Here is a 24031-nt window from a genome sequence, read left to right as displayed (position 1 = left end):
CCAACAACTGAAGCCTCTTTGGAGCTCAACCAACCTGCCTCTTGTGCACCTCAGTTTCCCTTCCTCAAAATGCTCTGCAGGCATTTTGGGCAAGACATCCCAAGCCTTAACCTTTCACTTAACCTGAAATGTTTTTATCTTTCTCAATACAGTGCATTCAGAAAGTATTCAGGCCCCCTTTACAGTTGTCAATTTTGTTATGCTGCAGCTTGATTCTACAGTTGTTGAACTTAGTTTTTCCCCTCCTTAATCTACATAGCCTGTAAATTTAGTAAAAGGAAAAAAAACTGAAATCACATTGGCATAAATATTCAGACCCTTTGCAACAGCACTTTAAATTTAGTTCAGATGCCTCCCATTTCCCTTGATTGTTGCTGACATGGTTCTATACCTTGATTGGAGTCTACCTGTTGTAAATTAACTTGATTGAACATAGTTTGTAAAGGCACACCGCTCTCCACAGAAGGCCTCATAGCTGACAATGCATACTGTAGCAGAATAGTAGCTATGAGGTTAAAGGAACTGCCTGAAGAGGTCAGAGATAGGATTATTGCAAGGCACAGATCTGGGGAAGGCTACAGTAAAATTTCTGCTGCACTGAAGTTTCCTAAGGGACAAGTGGCCTCCATAATTCTCAAATGTTTGGCACAAGCAGGACTCTTCCAAGAGCTGGTTGTCCGGTCAAACTGAGCAATTGGGGTAGAAGGGCCCAAGATAGTCACTCTGACTGAGCCTCAGAGATCCTGTGTGGAGACGGGACAGAGTTCCAGAAGCACAATAATCATTGAAGCCCTCCACCCTTCTGGGCTTTATGGAAGAGTGTCTAGACAGAAGCCTCTCCTCAGTGCACAACACATGGAAGCCTGTTTGGAGTTTGCAAAAAAGCACCTGAGGAACAAGATTCTCCGGTCTGATGAAACAAACCTGTCACTTCTAAATGTTATGTCTGGAGAAACCCAGGCACTGCTCATCACCTGCCCAATGTCATCCCAACAGCAAAGCATGGTGGTGGCAGCATCACACTGTGGGGTTGTTTCTCAGCCGCAGGGACTGGAAGATTGATCAGTGTTAAAGGAAAGCTGAATGGAGCAAAGTACAGGGATATCCTCAATGAAAACCTGTTTCGCAGCACTCAGGACCTCAGACTGGGCCAAAGGTCCACTTCTCAACATGACAAGGACACAGCCAAGACAACATAGGGGCAACTAAGTGAATGTCCTAGAGGGGCCCAGCCAGAGCTCTGACCGGAACCTTATTGAATTTCTCTGGAGGAACCCGAAAATGGCTCTCCACCGATGGTCAGCCAATCTGACTGAGCTTGAAAAGATTTGCAAGGAAGAACGGCAGAAAATCCCCCAATCCAGGTGTGCAAAGCTTATCCCCTCATACCCCAAAAGACTTAAGGCTGTAATTGCTGAGTGAAAGATCTGAAAATTTATGCCAATGTGGTTTTTCAGGTTTTGTTTTTAATAAATTTCTAAAATTCTATTTTCACTTTGACATGTACAGGAATGAGGAAAAAATGAATGTCAACAAGTGTAAAATCAGGCTGCAGCACAACAAAATCAACAGAAGCGAAAGGAGGTCTGAATACCGTCTGAATGCACTGAGTGTCTGCTCCTATTGACACGGAAATACACTCCTGTGAATTTATTTATGTAAACAATTACGTGTATTTCTGTCTGCAAAATGACTCAGAAGTGCATTGGCTCAATTTTCTTCAATCTGTTTTTTTTAAAGCCACTAACAGATTAAAGGGTGAGCAAATCCTATGCAAACCTCCCTTTTGCCCCTGAAGCTCCTCGCTTGCCAGGAAAGCGACATCTCAATAAAACCACAAGGATTCACGCGTTACGTGAAGGGCGAGGGAGCTGGGTGGTTAAGAAACGGGAATATATATATATATCAAGATTTCTTTAAATCTCCCAAATCTGCCGGCAGAAAAATCTCGGGCTGCAGTTTTAAATCGTGCAGCAAAAGGATAAAAACGTTTGGGGAGAGAAAGAGCAGCAGCAGCAGCAGCAGCCCGCAATTTTCATTGCTGTCCCTTCGCTGCTTCCAGGCCGTGGAGGAACCCAAAGGGCCCGACTTGCTCCCGGCGTCTCCTCCGACCTGCCCTCCACTCACCTCCCAGGAGCCGCTTCGACCCTCCAAGCAGCACAACAGGCTCCGCCGACGCCATCAACCTCCCGTGGCTGAGCCGGAAGAGGAACTCCCCCTGTCATCCACCTCCGCATCCTCTCTAGCAATCTAATACTCTATCGTTTTAATTCGTTCCAGCTCGGCCTCTCTCCCTTCCGGTCAATAATGTCAATATTAGCGATGCAGCTGCTGTGCTCTTATTCTCTGCTTGCCAGGCGCGACTGTTGTTTCTTTGTAAAGCGCCATCTAGCGACATAAGGTTGAAATTCATCCTCGTCCTTTCTCTCACCCTGCCGTGTTCGCAAGAGGCTTTCATGGGTTTCGTCCTTCTTTCGGTGCTATCGAATCTTATTCGACTCCCACCGAGCACAGGAATAGCTTTCGACCATGACAATTATCCTATATCATTTCTTTCAGGTCTCCCAAGAGCGCACGCTCATTTTCCCTCTTGCTCGAATTAAAGCAAAGGAAAGTGTCCTAGGAGGGGAATGAGGTATAATATGCAACCTGAAAGTGATCCTCCCACGGGGGGCTGGTGAAGATTGTTCCAGCCACTTTGACATCTGGGGACATGCAGGATAAGTCTTCAAAACCTGCCTTGGTAAATGATTGAAGCTGTAACAGTGAAGCTGTTGAATGGAAGGCTCTAGCCCTAGTCTGTCCTTTGGGGTCTGGTAGGGGTGCCCTCATTGTCACTCCAACTGAGCCAGGAGCTTCTTTTGCAACCAAGCAAAGCACCCCTGGGCATGGGGAGAACACAATGCATCATCAGAAGGGACAAAGCGCACCTCCCTTGAGGATCAGTGAAGACTATTCCAGCCAGTTTTCTCTTGGGGGGGGGGGGCAGGATAACTCCACAAAACTATATTTGCAACTGAGGGAAGCTTGAAGAGTGATGCTTTCCTTTCCCTGCGGTGCCGTCACAAGATTAGACAATGATAAAAGTCTTGTTTGTATGTGCAGCCTTAAACAATTGCCAGCTTCATGCCATTGATAAAAGAATGAAATACAGGATAAAACCTTGATGTGCCCACCCACATTGCTTCCAAACTCATCTAGATAGGAGGTATTATTCTTCCCTCTGCATTCTTGCAGCTGCATCTGCCCAAATAACCATCAGTAAGCAATGTGGTTTCATCTCTACATGAAATCTCTAGGAGAGGCCATCCATCCTTTCATATCCAATTATATACAGGTAGTCTTTGATTTACAGCACTTCATTTAGTGACCAGGGGTTGGGGATCCCTGATCTAGACAGTGATTTATCCTTTCAAAGCACTTGGGGAAAATGGACCTGTCTCTCCCCTTTAAAAAAGCCCAGTCAAAACACTATCATCCATGCACCAGTTCAAAGTTAATAAGTTCTGAATTGCTCCAATGGTTACATTAAAATACTTTCAGAAATCCTTAGAAAAAGGAGAAGCTATGAAAGTGAAAGTGGAGACTCAGAGAAATTCTGTGCCTTATATAGCCATGAAATTTGGAGAAAAACTGCAAATTGGAAAAGTAAGTTTGTTATAGAATAACTAGAGGAAGCAGCATTGGCTCAACAGAATATAAACAAAAATTGTCCAAAGGACATTTTATTCCAACAACTGAAGCCTCTCTGGAGCTCAACCAACCTCCCTCTTCTGCACACCAGTCTCTCTTCCCTTAAATGCTCAAAGGCAGTAATTAGAGCTCCCGGGTCTGCCCCTTGATCTGAGAATCTTTTCTCTTTCTAATTATTTCACAGAAGCCTCTTGATCTCTTTGCAAAGCTGTTCGTAAAAAAATCTGTGGAGAGCTTCTTTTTAGGAATAGATTATACAATCTGTAAAAGAACTGAAATCGGGGAGAGAGAAACATGGTTGCAGCAGTCAACTGAAAGGGAATCTGAACAGGTAAGAGAGGCAGATTCAAGTGCTGCATCTCAAAGCAAGCTCGGTTGGATGCCTCTCCGGTCGCCATCACCATCAAGATGCCACTGGCCTCCCCCTAACAGGGTTTATGCCCTTGGAGGGAGCCCACCAACCACCATCCCTCTGAGCCCAGATCCTCTTCCTCCCCTCCCAGCAGCCACAGGGGAACATGGGAATGGTGGTGCCCAACTTTCCCCAATACCAGGTGGCCTCAGCCTGGGAGCCAGGCTGCATCAAATGTTGGGCTGCAGGGGGGGGAAGGGGGGCCCAGAGGGAGGATTTTAAGGGGGTCGGACAGCCATTCGAGGAAGCGGCAAATGAGAAGCGAAGGAGCAACGGAGCAGAAAAATCTTGCGAGGAAAGGCGGGGACTTGGAAGCGGAGGGTCACAACTGGGGAAACCCCATCTCGCTCTCCTTCCCTCCCCCAAGGAATCCCTCTTCCCTTCCCCCACCTGATGATTCCCCTCCTTCCTTCTCATCTTGGGCGTGCTGCTCCTGTGCTTGTTGGCCTCTGGATTCCCACCACCCACTACCAGTTCAGGGGTGCCTTCCACCCACCCCCTGGGGGAGAGAGATAAAGAGAGGGAGATAAATAGAAGGGGAGAGAGAGAGGGAGGGATGGAAAGAGAAAGAGAGAGACAGAGAGGGGGAAAGAGAGGAGGAGGGAAAGAGACAGACAGACAGAGGGGGAGAGGGAATGACATAGACACACAGAGATACAGAGAGGGGGTTGAGAGAGAGAGACAGAAAGGAGGGATTGATGTCAAAGGGGTTTTGTAGTTCTGAAATAAGAAGGAAAGACATTCTTCAGCGACAGACCGAAATCTCATCTCTGCGAGGCTTCGATCCGTGCTCGCCGCTGGAGCGCCCCGAGCTGGCTGGTTTTGGGGCTAAGCCACCCTGTAGAGATGGTGAAGAGTGGGGAAACTGCCTGCAGGGTTGAGGAGAGCCACATCTTTCCTCCCCAGCTGGCCATTACTCCCTTTCCCGAAGGTGGTTGCATTGGTGGTCAAAAATGGCCACCACAAAGAAGAACTCGACCGGAAAAGAATGTGCAGGAGGAAGATAAGAAGAGAAAGTTTTGGTTGACCGGGTCAAATAGCAAAAGCAACAAATAAGGTACCCTGGAATAGAAACTATTAAAAAACAATAACATTGTTCCCTACGAAGATTTTTAAGCTGCGAAGGAGAGAGAAAAGGGAAAGGATTTGGTTTTTTTTCTCCTCTTCCTATACTGACAGCTAAGAGACTTAAGCAAGAAATTGGAAAAAAATCCACTTTGACATCAATAGGCATTTAATGCTGAAAATAAAAAGTCAAAGGGATAATAAAGATTTCTGGATATTTAAAAGCTTTTGAAAACAGGAAAGGACAGAAAAAGAATAAAAGGGCAGGATCTGGAAGGGAGGAGACTGCCTGGAATTAAAAAGAACTTACAGCAAAATTTCAACAAGACTTCCAAAAGATACATCTTAACTGAAACATCGCAACAAAACAGTAAAACCCCACAAAGAGAAAGTGAAAAAAGAAATAAGAAGAAACAGCTTGGGACTATTTGGATTACTTGGTGATCTCTGGATTCTTGGTTATTGCATTTGAATGACTAAAATCAATCGGGTGGTTGTTTAAAACTGTTTACAATGGCTCCACTTTTAGAAGAACTGAAAATGGAACTTAAAAAGTACAAAGAAGATGCACAAGAAGGGAGAGGTTATTTTGGCTTCGTATTTCAGTTCTTAGAAATGGAGATTTGGAACTATGAGAAACAACAAGAAATGCCTGCAGAACAAGAAGATTGTGACAAAGAAGAAGCCATCTTTAATGAACAAGTAATCTTAGGTGGGGGGGGGGAAAGGAAAGGGGGGGGGAAGAGAATGGAAAGTTTAAGATTGGGAAAAACAACTCCAAAAAAAATAGAGTGAAAAATAAGTATAAAATCAGAAAGCAACAGACGGAAATGCAGAAGAGAGAATTAGAAGTAGAGAGACAAGGGGGTAAAAAGGGGAGGGAGAAGATGAGAGGGAAGAAAGAAAGGAAAAGAAGTTATAAAGGACACAGCAAAATATAGAGAAACATGGCTTATTTAGAGATAATGGGTGGAAAAAGGGATTCTGCAAAGGTACATAAGATAGTATGGTTATATTAGAAACAGAAATAATTTTAGAAAATATGAAACAATGTATGATTAAAATGTCTGATAAAATAGCTATCGTAATTCAGTGGAATGCTTGTCAATAAATAAATGTAACAAAACATATATTTAATGATTTATAAAACATATGTCAAGAGAAATAAGGGAAAAATTAATTATGGAGATTATATGTGTCTTTAAGGAAGTATGATATTTAATTGAAAAGAAATGTTAAAGATGTTAAGACTTTAATGATTATTAATGATAGAACTGAATTGGAATGGAATGAGGGTTTATAATTACATATATTTATAATCCTTTTTTTTAAAGAATATAGTGTGTATTATAAGAATGTACCAAGTAGAATTTGATTGGAAGTTATGTATTATGTATTATATTGAAGGTCATAAACTTAAGGTATATATTGAAGTTTAAATAAGAGTTGAATGGATGTAATTAAAAGATATAAAGGTGTCATACTCCAATTAGTAACTACAGGAGAAAATATGTTTAATGAGAAAAGATAATATGAAATTGAAACAGAACAGACAAAAGTATAAATATAATGATTTGAATTGAGATGAGATAATCAAAATAAAATTGAGAAAATTAAAAGAGGGGAAAAACTATATAGAAAATGTAAAATAGTATAAGATATGGAATAGAATACAAAAAGGAGCATGAAATTGAGTTTTGTGTCTGTATAAAGAAGTTTAAACCGGGACCATGCTATTTTCAAAAAAGATGTTTTATTTGTATTTTGTATGTGTGAAAACCCAAATAAAACTTTATTTTAAAAAAGGGTTTTGTAGTTCCTAGTGTTTTTTAACAAACATTTTCTGCTCTAATGATTGGTTAGGTAGGCATGGTTAGAGGGTCATGTGACTTGATGGGAGTGAGTGACATTGAGTCAGCCACGCCCACCCAGGTTTTGTAGTGTTTTCTGTGGGAAATGGGTCCAAATGGCTCTTTGAGTGTTTAAGGTTGCAGACCCCTGGCCTAGACATATCTAGGTCCTTCAACCCATCATCATATAATTTTATTAGTAAACTTATTGACTGCACATCTCATAGTTTGAAGCAACTCTGAGCATCTTGCCTTGCCCTAATTTTCATAGCAATGCTGACAACACCCATTTTTTCCTTGTCGAAAGCTATCGAGAGTTCTTACACAACACATTTTTAAAAATGAAACATTTTCCATTTTATTTTTTTCTCAAATCACCACCACCAAGGAGGATGCAACAAATACATCGGCATTAAGGTGCTGATGTCACCCTGCAGCCATCAAAGGAAAACAAGCAGGCACCTCCAAAAAAAATGAGTTTCCAGCAGAAGTTGCTAATAAGCCTGGAGATGCTGTAATCAAAAGCACAATCACTTTTCTCTTCAACTCAATATTCCTACAGCTCTTCTCCATTGGGTTCATCTGCAAGGCAGAACAGCCTCTATATGTGAAATTTTACACTGCTTTTTTTCACGGAGCTTTGGACTAACTCCCAGCATATCCGTCACCCATCGCACACTTCCATTTTGAAGATCTCCTGGAAGCAGTCATCATTTTCAATGTGCCCACAATCCCTTAAGGCAGTCTGCACAGTGTTAAGATAGCAAAATGGAGTAGTTTGTCCCTTTCCTGAAGGTCAATGAGCCAGAAATAGAACTTATGTTGGCCCACAGGCAGGTGGCAAAATGGCAGTTGCTTCCACAAATCCGCTGCATGGCCCAGGGATGAATTCCAGGAACAATGAAAATGACGGTTGCTTCCACAACTCAGTCATGCGGCCCAGGGCCGCATGTCCTGCCCTTTTCCCCAAAATGAGGTTCAGTGATCTTCAAAAGGTAAGGAAGAGGAGACTGTGAAGCCTGCTGGGGTGGGAGTGAGGTCTAAGGACTGCAGGAACCTAGTGGGAGTGGGGAAAAGTCTGTGGGGACCTTGCAACGGGGGGAGAAAGAAGCCAGCGGAGACTCCATGGAAAAGAAAAAGGACTGGGGTGATCAAAGCGTTGAGGTAGAGGAAGCCTTGGGAATGCAAGCCTGGGCCTTGTCTATGCCTCCAACCCTGAGGTGTTCCGCTTAATAACTTATACATTCATTGAATAGCTTTACTAGGCAGAGAGGGGGTGGGGGTAATGAAGCAAAGCAGTCCCGTTTAACTGTGATTGCAACATAAAAGCGTAATTGATAGGCCCCGTTACACTGGTATCTCAACGACTACATGTATGGTGGTTGGGAAATTCTGGCACTCAAAATATGGAGGGCACCAAGATAGAAGATAAAAATTCCAATTGTGGGAATTCCATAATCAATATAAAAAAAGACCACCCGAAAGCCTTTTTGAAGAATTCCACATTTCTGCAAAAAGAAATATCCAGAAGGTTCTGCAGATCACCATACACATGTAATTAGCCTTTATCATGGCTGTGAGTCCTCTGACATGTCACTGAGCTGGAATTCTGACTGAAACTTTTCCCACAATCTGGACATTTGTACCATTTGTCCTGGGAATGAGCCCTCTGGTGTGTCATTAGTCCGGAATTCTGACTGAAACATCTGCCACACTCTGGACACTCATACAGTTTGTACCATGTGAGTTCTCTGGTGTGTCATCAGGTGGGAATTCCTACTGAAACTTTTCCCACAGTTTGGGCACTCATATGTTTTCTGTCCTGAGTGAGTCCTCTGGTGTTTCACAAGATTGGAATTATCACTGAAACGTTTCCCACACTCTGGACACTCATACGGTTTGTCTCCTGTGTGAATCCTCTGGTGTTTCACAAGGTTGGAATTCTGACTGAAACTTTTCCCACATTCTGGACACTCATACGGTTTGTCTCCTGTATGAATCCTCTGGTGGGTCACCAGCTGGGAATTCTGACTGAAACATTTCCCACATTCTGGACATTCATATGGCTTGTCTCCTGTGTGAGTCCTCTGGTGTTTCACAAGGTTGGAATTATCACTGAACCTTTTCCCACACTCTGGACATTCAAAAGGTTTCTCTCCTGTGTGAGTCTTCTGGTGTTGCACAAGGCTGGAATTCTGACTGAAACTTTTCGCACAATTTGAACACTCATATGGTTTGTCTCCTGTGTGTGTCCTCTGGTGTTTCACAAGGTTGGAATTCTGACTGAAACATTTCCCACAATCTGGACATTCATACGGTTTTTCTCCTGTGTGAATACTTTGGTGCATCATGAGGTTGGAATTCTGACTGAAACATTTCCCACATTCTGGACATTCATATGGCTTGTCTCCTGTGTGAGTCCTCTGGTGTTTCACAAGGTTGGAATTATCACTGAAACTTTTCCCACACTCTAGACATTCAAAAGGTTTCTCTCCTGTGTGAGTCTTCTGGTGTTGCACAAGGCTGGAATTCTGACTGAAACATTTCCCACACTCTGGACATTCAAAAGGTTTCTCTCCTGTGTGAGTCTTCTGGTGTTGCACAAGGCTGGAATTCTGACTGAAACTTTTCCCACAATCTGGACACTTATACGGTTTCTCTCCTGTGTGAGTCCTCTGGTGTATCACCAGCTGGAAATTCCAACTGAAACATTTCCCACAATCTGGACATTCATACGGTTTGTCTCCTGTGTGAGTCCTCTGGTGTTCAACAAGTTTGAAATTATGACTGAAACTTTTCCCACACACTGGACACTCATACGGTTTGTCTCTTGTGTGAGTCTTCTGGTGTTTTATCAGACTATAAATATAACTGAAGCATTTCTCACATTCTGAACACTCATACAGTTTCTCTCCTGTGTGAGTCCTCTGGTGTGTCACCAAGTTGGAATTCTGACTGAAACATTTCCCACATTCTGGACATTCATACAGTTTCGCTCCTGTGTGAGTCCTCTGGTGTGTAACGAGGCTGGAATTCCGACTGAAATTTTTCCTACACGCAGGACATTCATACAGTTTGTCCTGGGAATGAGTCCTCTCGTTTCTCATTAGGTCAGAATTCTTACTAAAACTTTTGCCTCAATCTGGACAGTAATAGCTTTTGTACTGTGTGTGTTCTGTGATGTGTCATCAGATGGGAATTCCTACTGAAACGATTCCCACACTTTGGGCACTCATATGGTTTCTCTCCTGTGTGAGTCCTCTGGTATACAACCAGGTGGATATTCTGATTGAAACTTTTGCCAGTCAGGGCACTCATATGATTTCTCTCTGGTGTGAGTCTTCTGATGTGTCACCAGGTTGGGGATATTCTTGAGGTCATATATGTGTGTAATCATTTGTTTACTGGTGCTTTATTTCCACCTGTTTTCCTCCTCACAGGGCCAGGCCTCCACCACAGTCTGCCCTATGTCGCTATCCAATAGACCTTTTTCTCCCTGCTGACTTTCAGAGATACCCCTCTTTTTCTGAATGAAATACAATCTCCCTTGATCTTTCATGTAGCGTTTTCTTGAGTTTCTCACTTTACTTTTTCTCCTCTTAATTTTCCCTCCTTGTCTCTCAACTGCTGGGAAAGGAGAAGAATTTTGTAGTTTTCTGAAGGAAATGGAAAATATTTTGAGTTCTCACTTGCTTTGCTTTCTTTTCCAATGTTGCTTGTTATTCTCAATTTTCCAGAGTGCTCTTATTGCCATCCTCTTTGTCTGTAAGATTCAAAGAAAAATGTAACTTTAATTCTTTATAAAATGGTTGTAGAGGTGAAAAAGAGGAAAAAAATATACATTGCAATAAATAAGCAAACATGCCACAATCAAGAATAACCTCTTATATTAGATATGATTCATTTGACACATTTGTGTCCAGGTTCAAATATGCATTCAGTCATAAAATTCTCTTTTTCACTTTGGTGATTCACAAATTCTTAGCAGTGCAAAGCCTTATCATGAACTATATCTGGAAATGCTGGGGATACATTGTACAGATGTAAATATATGCATACAAAGAGAAATACAGATATACATTGCCTATCTGTATGTTTGTGGAAAATGCATGTGTTTTAGCCTGAAAATTATCCCAAAATGATCCCAGTTGAACCTTCTGAGCTAATTGTAGAGATCGTGGGTTTTTACCTGATGAAATGATATCTAAACCCTCTGCAAGATTTCATGTACAGTTTTGCCCATGGAAATCCTCAGCTCCAAGTAAGGGCAGAATATATTTTTCACAACCACTCTGGTGACATCCTAATTGAAGTAGTGCTCACTGACTGACTGCAATTGGGACTAGCATCTGTGTTAGTAAGCAGCCCAATTGTTAAGCATATGACAATGCCAACTTACACACCATGCTTGTTGGCTTTACAGAAAGGGAATGCTATGAAAGCGAAGGTGGAAAGACACAGAGAAATTCTGTGCCTTAAATAGACAGAATTTTGAGAAAACCTGAAAATTGGAAAGGGAAGATGGTAATGGAATAACTAGAGGAAGCAGGATTGGGTCGATAGAATATAAACAAAAACTCTCCACAGGGCATTTTATTCCAACAACTGAAGCCTCTTTGGAGCTCAACCAACCTGCCTCTTGTGCACATCAGTCTCCCTTCCTCAAAATGCTCTGCAGGCATTTTGGCCAAGACATCCCAAGCCTTAACCTTTCACTTAACCCGAAATGTTTTTATCTTTCTCAATACAGTGCATTCAGAAAGTATTCAGGCCCCCTTTACAGTTGTCAATTTTGTTATGCTGCAGCTTGATTCTACAGTTGTTTAACTTCCATTTTCCCCCTCCTTAATCTACAGAGCCTGTAAATTTAGTAAAAATTTAGTAAAAGGAAAATATCACATTGGCATAAATATTCAGACCCTTTGCAACAGCACTTGAAATTTAGTTCAGGTGCTTCCCATTTTCCTTGATTGTTGCTGGCATGGTTCCACACCTTGATTGGAGTCTACCTGGGGTAAATTAACTTGATTGAAGATGATTTGGAAAGGAATGCACCTCTCCACAGAAGATCTCATAGCTGACAATGCATACTGTAGCAGAACAGTAGCTATGAGGTTAAAGGAACTGCCTGCAGAATTCAGAGACAACATTATTGCAAGGCACAGGTCTGGGGAAGGTTCCAGTAAAATTTCTGCTGCACTGAAGTTTCCTAAGGGACAAGTGGCCTCCATAATTCTCCAATGGAAAATGTTTGGCACAAGCAGGACTTTTCCAAGAGCTGGTTGCCCGGTCAAACTGAGCAATTGGGGTAGAAGGGCCTAAGATGGTCACTCTGACTGAGCCTCAGAGATCCTGTGTGTAGATGTGACAGAGTTCCAGAAGGACAACCATCATTGCAGCCCTCCACCCTTCTGGGCATTATGGCAGAGTGACTAGACAGAAGCCTCTCCTCAGTGCACAACACATGGAAGCCTGCTTGGAGTTTGCAAAAAAGCACCTGAAGAACTCTGTGAGGAACAAGATTTTCCGGTCTGATGAAATGAACCTGTCATTTCTAAATGTTATGTCTGGAGAAACCCAGGCACTGCTCATCACCTGCCCAATGACATCCCAACAGCAAAGCATGGTGGTGGCAGCATCACACTGTGGGGTTGTTTCTCAGCCGCAGGGACTGGGAGATTGGTCAGGGTTAAAGAAAAGCTGAATGGAGCAAAGTACAGGGATATCCTCAATGAAAACCTGTTCCTCAGCACTCAGGACCTCAGACTGGGCCAAAGGTCCACTTCTCAACATGACAAGGACACAGCCAAGACAACATAACTGTGAATGTCCTAGAGGGGCCCAGCCAGAGCTCTGACCTGAACCTTATTGAATATCTCTGGAGGAACCTGAAATGGCTCTCCACCGATACTCGCCAGACAACCTGATTGAGCTTGAGAGGATTTGCAAGGAAGATCAGCAGAAAATCCCCCAATCCAGGTGCACAAAGTTTATCCCCTCATAATTAAAAAGACATATGAGGCTGTAATTGCTGCCAAAGGTGCTCCAACAAATGCCAATGTAGTTTTCCAGGGTTTTTTTGTTTTTAATAAATTTACAGACATTTCTAAAATTCTGTTTTCACTTTGTCATGGACAGGAGTGAGGAAAGAATGAATGTCAACAAGTGTAAAATCAGGCTGCAGCACAACAAAATCGACAGAAGCTAAAGGGGGTCTGAATACTGTCTGAATGAGTGTGTGTTCCTATTGACACGGAAATACGCTCCTGAGAATTTATTTATGTAAACAATTACGTGTATTTCTGTCTGCAAAATGACTCAGAAGTGCATTGGCTCAATTTTCTTTAATCTTTTTTTTAAAGCCACTAACAGATTAAAGGGTGAGCAAATCCTATGCAAACCTCCCTTTTGCCCCTGAAATTCCTCGCTTGCCAGGAAAGCGACATCTCAATAAAACCACAAGGATTCACGCGTTACGTTCTCGGGCTGCGGTTTTAAATCATGCAGCAAAAGGATAAAAACGTTTGGGGAGAGAAAGACTTTGCAGCATCAGCAGCAGCCCGCATGTTTCATTCTTGTGCCTTCGCTGCTTCCAGGCCGTGGAGGAACCCAAAGGGCCCGACTTGCTCCCGGCTTCTCCTCCGACCTGCCCTCCACTCACCTCCCAGGAGCCGCTTCGACCCTCCAAGCAGCACAAGAGGCTCCGCCAACGCCATCACCCTCCCCTGGCTGAGCCGGAAGAGGAACTTCCTCTGTCCTCCTCCTCCTCCACATCCTCTCTAGCAATCTAATACTCTATCGTGGGGATAATTCCCCAAAACTACATTTGCAACTGAGGGAAGCTGGAAGAGTGATGCTTTCCCCTGCTTACCTTCACCAGATTCGGCAGGTGCTGTATCATAAAAGGTGATGAAGGTCTTGTTTTTATGTGCACCCTTAAACAATTGCCAGCTTCATCCCATTGATAAAAGAATGAATTATAGGACAAAACCTTGATGTGCCCACCCACATTGCTTCCAAACTCATCCAGTTTTTATTTTATTTATTTTATTTTATTTATTTTTATTTGTCAATTGCTTACAAGATAATAGGTATAAGTAAAAACATTGTTATGAATACATGAAATGGGTACATATAATAAAAATAAAAGAAACAATAGGACAGGGACATTAGGCACATTGGTGCGCTTATGCACACCCCCTACAGACCTCTTAGGAAAGGGGTGAGGTCAATAGTAGACAGTCTAAGGTTAAAGTTTTTGGGGTTTGGGGAAAAAACCACAGTCAGGTAGAGTATTCCAGACAGTGACCACTCTGTTGCTGAAGTCGTATTTTCTGCAATCAAGTTTGGTGTGATTAACCTTGATTTTTGTATCTATTGTTTGCTCTTGTATTGTTATGGTTGAAGCTAAAGTATTCATTGACTTGTAGGACATTGCAATGTATGATTTTATATACTATACTTAGATCGGACGGAAGGCGCGTAGTTCTAGGTTTTCTAGGTGTAGAATTTCGAGTCTGGTGGCATAAGGTATTCTGCAATGAGTAGAGGAGTGGAGAACTCTTCTTGTGAAATATTTCTGGACTTTCTCAACTGTGTTAATATCAGATACGTAATGTGAGTTCCAGACAAATGAGCTGTATTCGAGTATTGGTCTTGCAAATGTTTTGTATGCTCTAGTTATTAGTGTAATATTACCAGAGAAAAAGCTATGTAAGATTAGGTTAACAACTCTTAATGCCTTTTTGGCTATGTAGTTACAGTGGGCTCTAGCACTTAGATCATTTGAGATGAGTACTCCAAGATCCTTGACAGAGTTTGGATCATCAACAAGATCTTGACTATTCAGCCTGTATTTTATTTTCTGATTTTTTTTGCGAATATGTAGGATAGAGCATTTATTTGTTGATATTTGAAGTTGCCATTTGTTTGACCATTCTGATAGGTCTTTTTGAAGGGTAGCAGTATTATCTGTGGGGTTGAATAGCTTTACATCATCAGTGAAGAGAACGCAGTTGCTCTTGAGATGATCACAGAGGTCATTTATGTAGAGATAGGAGATATTATTTTGCCCTCTGCATTCTTGCAGCTGGAACTGCCCGGATTTCCCTCAGTAAGCAACGTGGTTTAACATCTACATGAAATCTCTAGGAGAGGCCATCCATCCTTTCATATCCAATTATATATGGGTCGTCTTTGATTTACACCACTTCATTTAGTGACCAGGGGTTGGGGATCCCTGACCTAGACAGTGATTTATCCTTTCAAAGCACTTGGGGAAAATTGATCTCCCCCCCACCCTTTAAAAAAGCCCAGTCAAAATACCATCATCCATGCCCCAGGTTGAAGTTAATAAGTTCTGAAGTGCTCCAAGGTTTACATTATATTAAAATACTTTACAGAAAACTTTACAGAAAGGAGAAGTTATCAAAGGGAAAGTGGAGAGACTCAGAGAAATTCTGTGCCTTATAAAGCCATGAAGAAAAACTGCAAATTGGAAAGGGAAGTTTGTAACGGAATAACTAGAGGGAAGCAGCATTGGCTCAACAGAATATAAACAAAAACCGTCCAAAGGACATTTTATTCCAACAACTGAAGCCTCTCTGGAGCTCAACCAACCTGACTCTTCTGCACACCAGTCTCTCTTCCCCAAAATGCTCAAAGGCAGTTATTAGAGCTCCCAGGTCTGTCCCTTGATCTGAGAATCTTTTCTCTAATTATTTCACAGAAGCCTCTTCTTCTCTTTGCAAAGCTGTTCGTAAAAAACAGGAGAGAGCTTCTTTTTCAGAATAGATTATACAATCCGTAAAAGAACTGAAATTTAAATTGAAAACGTCCACAGACAGGGCTTTTCCCTTACATTTTTAGTTTATTTATATATATATATATTATTTCTCAACCCCTTACAAGATAATAGGTATAAGTAGAAACATGAGTAAGAATACAGGAAATAGATGCGAATAAATGGGGACAATAGGACGGGACAGTAGGCACGATGGTGCACTTATGCACGCCCCTTACAGACCTCTTAGGAATGGGGTGAGGTCAATAGTGGATAGTTTGAGGTTAAAGAAGTGGGGGTTAGAGGATGTAACAACAGAATCAGGTAGTGCATTCCAGGCAGTGTTGAAAGTTGTACTTTGTGCAATCAAGTTTGGAGCGGTTTACATTGAGTTTGAATCTGTTGTGTGCTCTTGTTGTGGTTGAAGCTGAAGTAGTCATTGACTGGTAGGACATTGTAGCAGATAATTTTGTGTGCTACGCTTAAGTTCAACTGTAGGCGAAGTAGTTCAAGGTTGTCCAAGCCCAAAATCTCAAGCCTGGTAATATAGGGCAGTGGTGGCTAAACTTTTTGGGTTCCTGTGCCAAACATTGTGTGTGCGCTGGTGCTTGTGCACTCGTGTACCAGTACCCAGAAGGCAATGCACGTTGCCCACGCCCCCTGCGTATGCGGGTGCAATCCCCCTGCCCCCCTTACCTGAACTGCACCTCACAGCTGATTTTCGGCTGCTTTTAGGCCTTTTTTGGCCTCCTGGAGACTTGAAAAAAGCCTCTGCAGCCCGAATAGGTCTGTTTCGTCACTTCCGATATTAACGGGAAGTGATGAAATGGACCTATTCAGCCTGCAGAGGCCAAAAATGGCCTCAAACCAGCTGAAAATCAGCTATGAGGCACACACATGCACAGTGAGGTAAGTTTGCCTGTGGCTCGCGTGCCGGCATGAATGGCTTTGCGTGTCACCTGTGGCACGTGTGCCATAGGTTCGCCATCATGGATTCTGTTGCGAGCAGAGGAGTGTAGTACTCTTCTCGTGAAATACTTCTGGACTTGCTCAATTGTATTAATGTCTTATACAGTGCGGATTCCAGACTGATGAGCTGTATTTGAGTATTGGTCTAGCAAAAATTTTGTATGCTCTAGTTAGCAATTCAATATTTCCGGAGGAGAAGCTTCGTAAGATTAGATTTACAACTCTTAATGCCTTTTTGGCAATGCTGTTACAGTGACCTCTGGCACTTGGGTCATTTGATATGAGTACTCCAAGGTCCCTGACAGAGTGAGGATCATCAATGAGGACATATCCACCTAGTGTCATGCCCCAGTTGGAGTCTGACTCCAAAGGAGAGGAGGAACAGCTGACAGGGAGTGGAAGTGTGGCTCTGGAGGTTGTGGAAGAAGCTGGGTAAGGGCAGAGGCTGGTTGGGCAGTCAGAGGAAGACCCTGGCCCATCCTGGCTCCGGAGCACAACTATACAATATGGTACAAGGAGCTATTGGCTGTTAAGGTCACTTTTGAGACATGGTAGCACCACCTGGAGGGGGCTCGTCACCAGATCGAGGTTCAGACAGATCATCGCAATTTGGAACCCTACGTACAGCCTGGACATTGAACCAGCATCAGGTGAGATGGTTGTTGTTTTTTGCCTGATTTGATTTCCGGGTGACCTATGTTCCGAGTGGGTGGAATCAATGTGCTGATGCACTTTTCCGGAAGCCTAAGTATGCCCAAAGGGAGGACAAAATCTTGCCCTGGACAGTGATTCTGTTTGGAGTAGTTTGCGGCCACTAAGGAACCTGTGGACCTTTGAATTAAGATTCAGGAGGCACAGTGGCAGGATCCATTTGTGGCAGCTCGGTGTCGAGAACTGGATGGGAATGGGAGACAAGAGACTCCTTGGGCATATATTGGGGACCTGTTGCAGTTCCGTGATCACATTTACGTGCCTGGAGGTTCTCTTCGTGGCCTTATCCTATGTCAATGTCATGATAGTCTGGCAGCAGGACAATTTGGGGTTTCCAAAATGCTGCACCTCATCTCTAGGACATTTTGGTGGCCATGACTTAAGCATGACATGTCAGGATATATGGCATCCTGTGGGATCTGTTGACAAGCCAAATATGCTCCTGGTGCACCCCCTGGTCTCTTGCGGCCATTACCCACACCAGAAAGACCCTGGGGGCAGTCTCATTAGACTTTATCACTGAGTTGCCACCATCAAAGGGTGCTACAACCATTTTGGTGGTGGGGGATATGCTGACCAAAATGGCCCACTTTATTCCATGTGTGGGTCTTTCTATGGCCAGGATGATGGCTCAGTTATTTATCTCCCATGTATTCCGGCTGCATGGGCTACTGGACCGAATAGTATCAGACTGGGGGTACAATTTACGGCATGCTTGTGTGGAACTGCAGGTTCAGGCGTGTCTGTTGTCCGCCCATCACCCCTAAACTGATGGGGGGACAGAGAGAGTGAATGCTATTTTAGAGCAGTACCTCCACTGTTTCAGCAACACCCGACAATTAGGCAGAGGTGCTGCCTGTTGCAGAATTCGCTTACAACAATGCTCAACATGCATCCACCCACGTGTCCCCGTTCTTTGCCAGCTACGGTTTTCATCCATGACTATTTCTTTTTTTTTTTTTAAACAAGTTTTATTAATTTTTAAAACACACAAATTGTCATTATTCATTACATGTTTAAACCTTTTTTCATTGTCAATTTAACAAGTCAGATAAATTATAATTCTGTTTTAAACCATTTCCATACAACATACCAAAACCTCTTATTCAATTCTCTTTACTTCTCTTTACTCTTATTCAATATCATTATTATTATTTCATCTGTTTCTTTCTGACTTAGTTACCATTATTCTCAATCTATATTTCTACAATTTTTAACTAATTCTCCCCAAAAAGACATATACACACAACACACAAAACATAAAAAAAATCTTTTGGAAAGTAACTTGGACCCAGGTGTCTCTCTCTTCATGGACTTCAATTATATTCATGCTCATCTTACATATCATTACTTATTTTATTTACCATTCTAAGCCTTCTATATTAACTTCCCCACATATTTCACACTTCTTACTTCTATCTTAATTAATCATCTTAATTTGAATCATTATATTTATATCTTTTGTCCATTTTTATCATCCCTTTGTCTCATTCCTTATAAAAAAAAAAAGAAAATAAGTTTCTCCTGAAATCATTAATCAGAGTATGATGCCTTTCTATCTCCCCCTAAGTTAATCAAATTAATCTTTAAAATAATATCTAATACCCAATCCGATTTTGCTTGGTACATTCTATCTAACTAATACATCCAACATAATTAAGTACATAATTAGACAATAAATCCAAATATTAAAAAAAGATACTATAATAAAAATTTTATAATAACATCAATACCATAGTCTTATTAAACTCTTTAATTAAAACAATATTCTAAACCTCCCCTATTATTAAGTTTTAAAGCCAATCGTTTTTAAACATTTTAACATTTTAATCTCTTATCAACTCTTAAATCATTACAATACTACCATCTCATCTTATGTACCTTGCAAAATCTTTTTTTTAAAAAAAAAATTATACTTTATCCATTATCCAAAAAAGTTTCTTTTTCATTTAATTTCAAGACATTGTAGCTTTTCTCCACCTTTTCCCTTTCTTTCTTCTCCCAACAAACCTTTCTACCCCCTTCTTCTAGCCTCTGCCTTGCCAGCTTCCCTTCTCTGTCGTATTCCTTTTCCCTTTTGTTTACTATCATCATATTGGTTTTGCACCTTATTTTTCCCTTTCTTAAATGTTTTTTAGATCTTAAGTCCTTAAGTCCTTTAATTTTCTTCTTTTCTCTTCTTTTCTTTTCTTTCTCTCTTCCTTCTTTCTGGATCAAGTTCTGAGATTCATTAAAGATGGCTCCATTCTTTCTTTCTTGTTCCTCTGCTGTCTTCATCTGTTGTAATGTTTGTTGATAATTAATAAGCGCCATTTCTAAGAAAAGGAAAGCTTCTTCCACACCATCTTTACCATTTTTTTTGCTTGTTCATATTCTTTTCTTAGTTCCTCAACAGAAAGAGCCATTATAAATCTTTTCTTTTCTTTTCCCCTTCTTTCTTCTTACAACAACCAGAATATTCAAAAGAAAATAAAAAAAAAAAAATAAAACAGTCCCAAAGTTATCAGTCAGTCCAAACCAAGGCAGAATTCTCACTTTCTCCTTCTGGGGCAATATCAATCCAAGAGAAAGAAAGTCCAAATCTGTTTAAAATCTTATTGCAATATATTCTAGTCTTCAAATCCTTAAGGCATCTGCTCCAACAAATCTTAGCATACAAATGTTTTCTTTTTAATCCTCTCTCTTCCCACTCATCGCTTAAAACCAATTTTCACCTAAAAGAAATAGGTTTCTTAATATCCAGTTATTTATTCCGTAGGAAAAGAGGAAAGCTATCCTTTCAGCACCTTCAAACAGCCGCTTTTTCCTCTTCTGGCAGGTATTATTCAGAAAGTCATACTTTTCAGGAATTTTATTAGATATGTCTTAGAGTCCTAGGAGCCAAGAAAAACTTTCTCCTCTCAATCACTTTCTCCACTTCCTCCTGCGCATTCTTACCCGGCTGCCAGCTTCTTTGTGGCGGCCATTACAGACCCGCCGCTGCACCGTCCTGGGAAAAGGGAGTTCTGCCGGCCAGGGAGGAGTCTGCAGCACCCCCAAACCCTTCTCCGGATCCCCCTACCTTCAGCTGCCCCTGCAGGGTCAGCTAGCTCCATGCCCGGCTGGGTCGGAGCCCCAAAAACGGCTAGCGCGGCGAGGATCGCGCAGTCGCAAATCCTGCACGCTCGCGAAGCCGACAAACCGGAAGTTCATCCATGACTATTTCTTTTGGCCCAGTCTGACTCCCCAGTTCCGGCAGTGGATACGTTCCTGCAAGAGTTAAAAGCTATGCACCACATGGTCCGAGACCAACTGGAGAGAGCCAAGGAGGAGGCTTTGCAGACTGACATCATTGCAGTGTTCCACCTTTAGCCGTAGGCAATTGGGTTTGGCTCTCTACCTGGTACTTATCAACAACGCAGCCATCGAAAAAGCTCGATCACCATTACTTGGGACCTTTTCCGGTTGAGGGCAGTGATCAATCCTGTGACGTTTCACCTCTCCCTGCTACGGACCATGCATATCCATCCTGTCTTTCATCGATCCTTGTTAGTCCCAGTATCAGTCGACAGCCTGCATAGACCAGCTCCACCATCGGCGGCCCTAGTAGCCCCTCAGGGAGAGGCAGAGTACGAAGTGGACATCATCCAAGATTCACGCCAATTGCAGGGCCGATTTCAGTATTTGGTGGCATGGAAAGGTTATGGACCAGAGGACTTCACATGGGTCAATGCTGCTAATGTTCATGTTCCTCGTTTGGTCCACGACTTCCACGCTCGGTTTCCTCAACATCCCCATCTGCCTGGTCCCGGGGGAGGGGGCCTTTCCGGGGGGATAGTGTCATGCCCCGGTTGGAGTCTGACTCTGAGGGAGAGGAGTAACAGCCAACAGGGAGTGGAAGTGTAGCTCTGGAGGTTGTGGAGAAAGCTGGGGAAGGGCAAAGGCCAGCTGGGCAGTCAGAGGAAGACCCAGGCCCATCCCATCTCCATCCTAGGGCACACAGGAAGGAGAGGATAAGGGAGAGACATGAATGGTGTGGTCTACGGGGGGAGGAAAGGGCCTTGTTCCTCTTCATGGGGTAGCTGTGAGAACTGTTTAAAAGGACGGACATCCGTATGGGCCAGTGTTGGAAATAAAGTGTGGAAATATCTCTAGTCTATCCATTCCTATCTGAGTTTGGTGTCCTTCCCAGTGTTTGTTCTGATCTCTGTGGATGTCTTTAAGCACTAATCTTGCCTGGTTCCCTTAATTGCTTCAGTGTGGTTTGTGTTGTTTTTGCTATTTATAATTTATAGGCATTTTTAGTTTAAACAGCATTTCCTCCTTTCCGTAACTGTCTGTGGGGAAGTTTTTTTATATCCAGTCAAGAATATTTGGAGCTTTGAAGCCAAGTTGAAGGAATAAAAGGGACTGCACCTGTTTTTGTGAATTTGTTTAATTTGTATCCCACCCTGGGTCATCACACTAACACACAGAAGGACTAGGGGTGACCCAATAGCTGTCTCCCAGTATTTCAGGGGCTGACAAATTAAGAGGGGGGGGTCAACCTATTCTCCAAAATGCTAGAGAGCAGTAAAAGAAGCATCAGAGGGACACTGATCAAAAACAGATCCAACCTAGAATTAAGCAGAAAGTTCCTGTCCATGACAAGTGGAATGGCTTCCCTCTAGAAGTTGTGGGTGCTCCCTCAGTGGAGGTTTTGAAGAGCAGATTGGACAGCCAATGGTCCAGAATCAAATAGGGTCCCCTGCTTGGAAACCTGCTCCATCCCAACTTTTATTCTGTAATTCTGTAAGAACTTCATGAACTTTTAGAGCTGAGCATGCAGCTAATCTTCACAGCTAATCTCTCCTGTTCTTCCCAGGGTCAAAGAGGGAGGTGGAAGGTGAGTTAAGAATAGGTTGAAGGAGAGGGTGGGAACAAGTCAAGCTGTTTGGTTTCCTCCACGGCATACAAGCAGAAAAGTAACTACTAGAATATAGTATTACAGAGTTGGAAGGGATCTTTGAGGTCATCTAATCCAACCCCCTGCTAGAGCAGGTGACCTTTTATCAATTCAGACAAGTTGACTGTCCAGTGTCTTCTTAAAAACCTCCAGAGGGCTGCAGGAGGCCTTCCAGGTCCAAAAAGGGGCCTTCAGAATGCTCCAGACCATTCTTGACTCAGGTTATAAAAGGGAGGAAAGGTAAAATATTATACCTTTCAGGATTCTGTTACTACAGTGTATGTCAATAATTTATAGTTGTAGTCTTCCTATGGAGTCAGTTTCTTGATTTGGTCTCTCTCATAAGGTCATCAAGTATTAAAAAAACAAAATCAGAGAAATGTACGGCTCTCTATTTTTATAAGTGTATAAAACCATGTGTGTGGTGGAGGTGTGATCTCATGTCATATCCACTATGGCCATATCCACTGCCTGCCACCCCATGGCTCTCCGAGGTCAAACACAACCCTGATGCCGCCCTTAATGAAATTGAATTTGACACCCCTGCTCTAGATATTGTGGGTGCTCCATCAATGGAGGTTTTTGGACAGCCAATTGTCTGGAACGGTACATGGCGGGTGTCGCTCCAGAGCTAAATGTGGTTTTCATTCCTCTGCTGCAGCTCCCTGTCATGCTCATTGAGGAATGCTCGAGGCTGACAGGAAGTGCCTCCAGGGCCATGGCAGAGCCGTGCAGGCTGGGCAGAGCCAGGAAAGCAAGCCGCAGGTGTTTCCTGGTTCTGCCCAGCCCACACAGCTCTGCCACAGCCCTGGCGGGATGAGCGGAGGGCCCGGCGGGGAGGCACTCGCTGCCTTGGTGACATTTCGGGTGCCTCCTCCTCCTCCTCACCCATCGCAAGTGGCGGTGGCGGCGGCAAGCAGCGGCGCTTCGCTGAGGGAAAAAGAAGACAGCGCAGCCACCTTGCTTGCTTTCCCACCTGCCCGCCCCCAACGGCCTCAGGAGCGGCGGCAGTGGCAGCAGACGCGCACACTCCTGCCGGCGAAGGGAGGAGAGGCGAGGAAAGAGAAGGGAGTGCGGCAGCAGCGGCTGTCACAATATCGTCTCATAGCGGGGCAAGGCTGGCAAGCTGAGGTGGACGCACCAGAGAGCATCACTGCCGACCCCGTCGTGAGGATAAAGGAGCGGGATAGAGATTCAGTCAGATGTCAGCCTCGGCTAGAGAAAAGAGCCAGCCTCTCGGAGCACGCCGGCGTCTTTCCCTCTCTCTCTCTCTCTCTATGTATGAAAGAGCTCACCTCGCTCGGAGCGTTTGGCGAAGCACACGAGTTTCGCAGTCGGAGAGGGAGGCGGCGGCGAAAAGCAGGATGCTGCAAGTCAGGACTTTGCATTGAAGCAGCCCGGGGGGCACGTAGCCACCTCCCTCCAGCCCACCTTGAGAATTTGCCTTTTGTTGTTGGTATACTTGGCTTCAGGCGCTCCTGTGGCGCCTTCCCTTTGCCTTGAAGGTAAAGTGAATTATTTTAAAACCTCCGCTCATCCCGCCAGGCACGCGGCAGAGCCGTGCGGGCTGGGCAGAACCAGGAAACACCGCGGCTCGCTTTCCCGGCTCTGCCCAGCTCGCACGG

At 43.3% G+C, this 24031-nt stretch overlaps 3 protein-coding genes and 1 pseudogene across 5 annotated transcripts in view; all 4 read right to left on the bottom strand.

The window, feature by feature from the left end:
* LOC113428671 (uncharacterized) overlaps nucleotides 1–2233 on the bottom strand; it is a 120027-nt gene extending 117794 nt beyond the window's left edge. Inside the window, exon 1 of one of the 2 annotated variants that reach the window (XR_015747077.1) lies at nucleotides 2128–2233. The gene's annotated coding sequence lies outside the window, so the exon portion shown is untranslated. Of the gene's footprint in view, nucleotides 1–924; nucleotides 1064–2127 lie in introns of those variants that run through there. The other variant, XM_087953258.1, reaches the window with a different exon arrangement.
* Nucleotides 1–13772, bottom strand: part of LOC113432001 (uncharacterized) — a 48678-nt gene extending 34906 nt beyond the window's left edge. Inside the window, exons 1-2 of the mRNA XM_087953356.1 lie at nucleotides 13682–13772; nucleotides 10710–10783 (exon numbers count right to left, since the gene is read on the bottom strand). The gene's annotated coding sequence lies outside the window, so the exon portion shown is untranslated. The remainder of the gene's footprint in view (nucleotides 1–10709; nucleotides 10784–13681) is intronic.
* The window catches only part of LOC148131694 (uncharacterized), a 140687-nt gene that overhangs the window by 28280 nt on the left and 88376 nt on the right, over nucleotides 1–24031 (bottom strand).
* The window catches only part of LOC148131697 (uncharacterized), a 35457-nt pseudogene continuing 19870 nt past the window's right edge, over nucleotides 8445–24031 (bottom strand). Inside the window, exon 2 of the transcript XR_015747048.1 lies at nucleotides 8445–10296. The product of XR_015747048.1 is annotated as an uncharacterized LOC148131697 (transcript). The remainder of the gene's footprint in view (nucleotides 10297–24031) is intronic.

The sequence above is a fragment of the Notechis scutatus genome, chromosome 2, assembly GCF_049901735.1.
Source record: "Notechis scutatus isolate UNSWTSFEM ecotype Mainland chromosome 2, rNotScu1.2, whole genome shotgun sequence".
Taxonomy (NCBI): Eukaryota; Metazoa; Chordata; class Lepidosauria; order Squamata; family Elapidae; genus Notechis; species Notechis scutatus.
This window is presented reverse-complemented; position numbering and strand designations above follow the sequence as displayed.